The following is a 5,800-nucleotide window of genomic DNA, read 5'->3' as shown; positions in this document are numbered from 1 at the left end:
TTGAAAACAACTGTCCAAAAGCACAATGATTGAAACCAGTATTTTATACTTTGTGGCTAAACCAGTAACTTTTAAAGCTTTTCTGATGCCAGCCCATAGTAAGAAAAATATTTTATGCTGTGATGCCGCAAATAGACACTCACATGTGTATCATTAGACATATACACACATAGGAAACAAATATTTGGGGAAATAAAATTTACTGCCTTCTAATTTATTCTATTCCTTCCTAGTCAGTTTCTTTCTATTCTGTTCTAATTTTATTTAAAAAATTATACAGCCCACAAAATCACTTTCATGGTTCTCCATAGGAACTTTCTCTGCAGTTTGAAAAACACTGGACTAAGGCATCCTTGTTGTTCAGTCGCTCAGTCAGTCACGTCCGACTCTTTGCAACCTCATGGACTGCAACACGCCAGGCTTCTCTGTCCCTCACTATCTCCTGGAGTTTGCTCAAACTCACGTCCATTGAGTCAGTGAGGCCTTTCAACCATCTCGTCCTTTGTCATTCCCTTCTCCTCCTGCCTTCAGTCTTTCCCAGTATCAGGGCCTTTTCCAATGAGTCAGCTCTTTGCATTAGGTGGCCAAAGTATTGGAGCTTCAGCTTCGGCATCAATCCTTCCAATGAATATTCAGGGTGGATTTCCTTTAGGATTGACTGGTTTGATCTCCTAGCAGCCCAAAGGGACTCTCAAGAGTCTTCCCCAGCACCAGAGTTTGAAGGCATCAATTATTTGGCGCTCAGCCTTCTTTATGGTCTAGCTCTCACATCTGTACATGACTACTGGAAAAACCATAGCTTTGACTCTATGGACCTTTGTCAGCAAAGTGAAGTCTCTGCTTTTTAATATGCTGTCTAGGTTTGTCATAGCTTTGTCTCTTGCATTGGCAGGCAGGTTCTTCAACACTGTAGCCACCTGGGATGTCCTAAGCATCCTCAAACCAGAATAAATGTTGCACTGGGCAGTGTCTGCAAAGCTGATTTCTAACCATAGGGCAGGAGCTACCTTTGTGACTTTTAGACAAGCCTATCACATCCTGGGCTTCCTCTTCCTAAAGCCTGTGCTGTAACCAAGTTTTCCTGAAGGACTTGGAAGCCCAGCTCACGTCTTTGTTTAATCACCGCAAGCCCTTTGCTTCTGTCTCTCCGGGAAGTAGAGCAGAGTCTCCCCAGCTGCGTGTGTCACGTGTGTGACCTGTGCACACATGTGTCGCAGGGAGAAAGCTGGCTGGTGGCCGGGCAGGTCCCTGCTCTCTCTGGCTGGTGGGCTCCGTCACGGCAGTGGGGCGCGGAAGGAAAAACGCAGTTTCCCCATTGAGATTCAGGATCTGATATGAAACAGCACATTTTCTCACGTGCAGTGTGATGGGAGTCCCCTCCCGATCCTTTTATTTGTCTTCCTAGGTGTTTCGAAAGGTTGAGGAAAGACTCTTTCAGTGAAGACTAGGAGCTGTGCGTGGTGGTAGAGAGACAGAGACACAGGGAGAAAGGTGATCGTTTGATCCATCAGTACATGTGTCCTGCTCAGTAGGACCAGGTCCTGGTCTCCCCTCTACGTGGCTGTGTGCCCTTGGGGACAGCCTCTCCCTCCGTGGGCATGTCCTGGCCCCAAGGGACTTGGGTGAGGTCTCTTTCAGCCTGGGCCTTCTGGAATTAAGAGTTTATGTGGTTGAGGCAGCGTGTCAGCAGTTTTCTGACTTGGAATAATTGCTTTTTTAACTGTGGGGAACAGGGTGCAGAAGGGTGCCCCCAAGCCTGTCTCTCCAGAAGGTGACATGGCCTGGATCACAATGCAGAGGGTCTCAGAGTTCTTATTTCGGGGGTCCCCTCTGCAAAGGCAATTGGGGACCAGGGATGGCTCCTGTTTCACCCCTCTTGCCCAGAGACAGGCCACAGGGCTTTGTTTTATGCCCTCCTCCACCTGGTACTTCTGAAATGATCTCTGGATGAGAGAGATCTTGGCAGAAGCCTTTCTTTAATATTTTGTTCAGCGGGGGAGCCCAAGGTGCCTTTGGAACAGGGCAGACTTGCTGGGGTGCATCCACAGGTCGCATCTGCCCTCTAGTGGCAAGAGCGGGAAAGGCCTGGGCAGCCGGGGCTCCTCCAGCATGTCTGTGGCCAGACCTCAGTGACTGTAGGAGATGGAGCGTGGACACTGGAGGGCCCACCGCAGCCCAGACTAGGCCGACACGTGGAGGTCATTCCCTGGACACGCTCCAGGCCCAAGACGTGTGGTTTGCCTCACCCGTACATTGTTCATTCACTCAAGAAATACCTATGGGATTGCCGGGCTGTCCAGCGGTTAAGACTGCGCTTCGACTACAGAGGGCAGGCATTCAATCCCTGGTTGGGGAGCTACGATCCCAGAAGATGGGGCAAAAAATAAAAATAAAAAATTAATGAAATCCGGTTACAGCCCAACAAGCTTGCTGTCTCTCGCTAAAGTGGAGGAGACGCTCCTGGCTGTTACATTCACTAACTTGTTTTAATTTATAGATGCCACATATAACCTAAAGTTGGTAAAGAATCTGCCTGCAGTGCAGGAGATCCGGGTTTGATTCCTGGGTCAGGAAGATCTCCTGGAGAAGGAAATGGCAACCCACTCCAGTATTCTTGCCTGGAGAATCCCATGAAGAGAGGAGCCTGGTGGGCTACAGTCCATGGGGTCGCAAGAGCTGGACACGACTTAGTGACTAAACTGCCACCAACATAAGTGATACCATACAGTATTCATCTTTCTCTCTCTGACTTATTTCCCTAAGCCATAACTACCTTTACATCTATCCATGTTGTTGCACACGGCAAGATTTTGTCTTTTTACAGCCAAGGAGTATTCCATTTTATATATAGATAGCACATCTTCTTTATCCATTCATCTGTTGATGGACACTTGGGTGGTTTCATATTTTTGGCTACAGTATTGTAAATAGTACTCTATGAACATTGGGGTGCATGTATCTTTTCAAATTAGCTTGTATGTATTCTTTGGATATATACCCAGAAGGGGAATTGCTGGATCATATGGTATTTCCGTAATATTTTTAGTTTTTTAAGGAAGTACTTTGCCCATTTTTATCCACTGTGTGGATAAACTGCGTTTTATTTATTATTCATCAGTTGATGCACTCAGAGAGAATTTTAGTACTAATTGGAGATGAGCTTGGAACTGATGGACTATGAGTACCTTTTCCCATTTCCGGATCCGGTTGCTAACGTGACAGAACCAGTGATCGAGGAAGATGACATGCAAGGTGAGATGAGCAGTGAGCCAGAAGTGGAGTGAGCCTGATGGAATCTGGAGCTTCATCTACTAACCAGCAGAGGAAAGTCAAGGTCATCCAGGGAATCTTTGTGCAAGTGCTGTTGAAAGTGGGGTCCGGCTGCTTGCTGCTCAAAAGCCAATAAAGAGGCAAGGTTGTTGGAAAGGAAAATTTGCTTTATTTCCAGAAACCTCTAGTTGGTGAGGAGGGCAGACTTGTGTCAAAGGCTGACTCCTCCCCACTGATAATCAGTGGGCAAAAGCTTTTAAAGGGGAGTTTCAGGGGTGTACAAGCAGACAGAGGGGATTACACGCAGAAACAACACAGTCAGCTCCGACAACCATCTTCAGATTGGTCCTTCGGTGGTCTGACCAGCGTCATCCTGGTTGTTTCAAGTACAGTTCATTTTCAGCTCCAGAATCAATTTGTTCCCATTGCTTTGAGGCCAGTTCTTGGAATTGTGGCAGCTTAGGAAACAGCTCGGAGAAGGCAATGGCAACCCACTCCAGTACTCTTGTCTGGCAAATCCCATGGACCGAGGAGCCTGGTAGGCTGCAGTCCATGGGGTCACTAGGAGTCAGACATGACTGAGCGCCTTCACTTTCACTTTTCACTTTCATGAGTTGGAGAAGGAAATGGCAACCCACTCCAGTATTCTTGCCTGGAGGATCCCAGGGACGGGGGAGCCCGGTGGGCTGCCGTCTATGGGGTCGCATAGTTGGACATGACTGAAGCGACTTAGCAGCAGCAGCAGGAAACAGCTACAATCGGATCGTCATGTAATTAACTTCTTACACGTTATGGGTGGGGGTGGGGGGTGTCTCAGTATCTATAAGAGGGTGTGGCCCAGAATATTATCTATAGCTGCTGAAGAGGAACAAAAGATCCTTGACTTTGCTTAGTGACTAAACTATTACTATTTGGTCATGTTTGACTGTTTTCCTTTGCTTCTGCATTTTGTAACTTCTCTGATTTAACTTATTCTTTGGCTCAAGTTTTTCTACAGACAAGAGGCAGGTGGAGGACATGGGGCAGAGGGACCATAGGGTCCTGCTCCGTGTCACAAGGAGTCAACCTGATCTCTGTTTGCAGCTCTGACCATGACACCACAAAGCCACAGGCTGAAAAGAGCGGTTGTGCCAGGGATGGGTTTCAGCCCAGGAGTGGCTGCAGCCTCATCTCACTCCCCTGGAAGGCCTGTTGGGAGGCAGCCGACCACATGCCTTCCTGGGATGTGCGTGACTGTCACTGCCCCCTTACAGGATGATCTGCCAGATCCTGTTATGAGTGAAATGAATGCTGTCGTTGTCCTCGCTGGCAACAGCCCGTGTCATACCATACAAAGGCCAACTGCTGCGTGTGGGGGGCTGGTGGGGGGGTGCCCAGCAAAGACACCTGGGAGCCACCCTGACAATGAGCTCTTTCAACTCAGCCTGAGGGGGAGCTGCTGGGGGTACAGACCGACCCCCACCCACATGCCCGGTGCTGTAGCATCTAAGCCGAGCATCCGGGGTGAAGCAGGAAATGAGGCCAGAGTGCAGCAGAGTCGGAGCTGTGTTCTCTTGAAGGAACAGACGGGGCGGGGGTGACTCTTTGGGCTCCCTTAGAGCCGGGCCGGGCTCGCCGACAGCTGGACAGGTAGCACCGTCCACACTGGGGCATCCTCCCCTGTGACTCCCTCCTTCTCACTCCTTCCTGCCCCTCCGTCCCCCTGACCGATGGCAGCCTTCCACCCTCGCTTTCTTTTCCCCTCTGGTCCTGTTGCCCTTGCCCTACGGCTTCTCCGGAGAGGCAGGGAGAACACGAGACAGGAAAGGAGACACAGACGTGTGTGACTGGGGTCTGAGGGCCGCTCAGGCAAAGACAGAAATGTGCAAAGTTCCTTATAGATTATAATCTTCAACACACATGTGTGGGCACACGCGTGCACACACACGCACACACATGCACACCCACGCGCATCTTCCCTGCATCTTGTCTCCAGGAATATTCTAGTCAGGAGTGAGGGCCTCAGGTTTGGAACCAGTTGTCAAGAGTCCTGGTCAAGGAATGTGCCTCCACTCACCTGACCTACAGTCGGGGGTCTTTGGGGAAAGTAGCAGAACCAAGTTCTCACTACATTCCCCCAACTCACCAGAGAGCCAGGTGTTAGAGGCTGTGCCCCCTTGACTCTGGGCAGCCCGCTGCATCCACAGCAGAACAGAACAAATGCTCAAAAATGCCTGCGTTCGGTTACGTATTCTTAACACCCTCCAGCATGTCGCTCTCTGTAAAGCTGTGTTGAATAAGCTAAGACTCCCTCTTCTTGTCAGGCAAGGCCACCCTTTGATTCTTTTCTTCCCAGTAAAACAAACCACAGTCTTCCCAGGGGACTCAGCAGTAAAGAATCCGCCTGCAACGCAGGTGACTCAAGTTCAATCCGGGGGTCGGGAAGATCTTCTGGAGGAGAAAATGGCAACCCACTCCAGTATTCTTGCCTGGGAGATCCCATGGACAGAGGAACCTGGGCTACAGTCTATGCAGTCAAAGAGTTGGACAT

The sequence above is a fragment of the Bison bison genome, unplaced genomic scaffold (genome assembly GCF_000754665.1).
Source record: "Bison bison bison isolate TAMUID 2011002044 unplaced genomic scaffold, Bison_UMD1.0 scf7180017864213, whole genome shotgun sequence".
Taxonomy (NCBI): domain Eukaryota; kingdom Metazoa; phylum Chordata; class Mammalia; order Artiodactyla; family Bovidae; genus Bison; species Bison bison.
Note: the sequence above shows the minus strand (reverse complement) of the source record.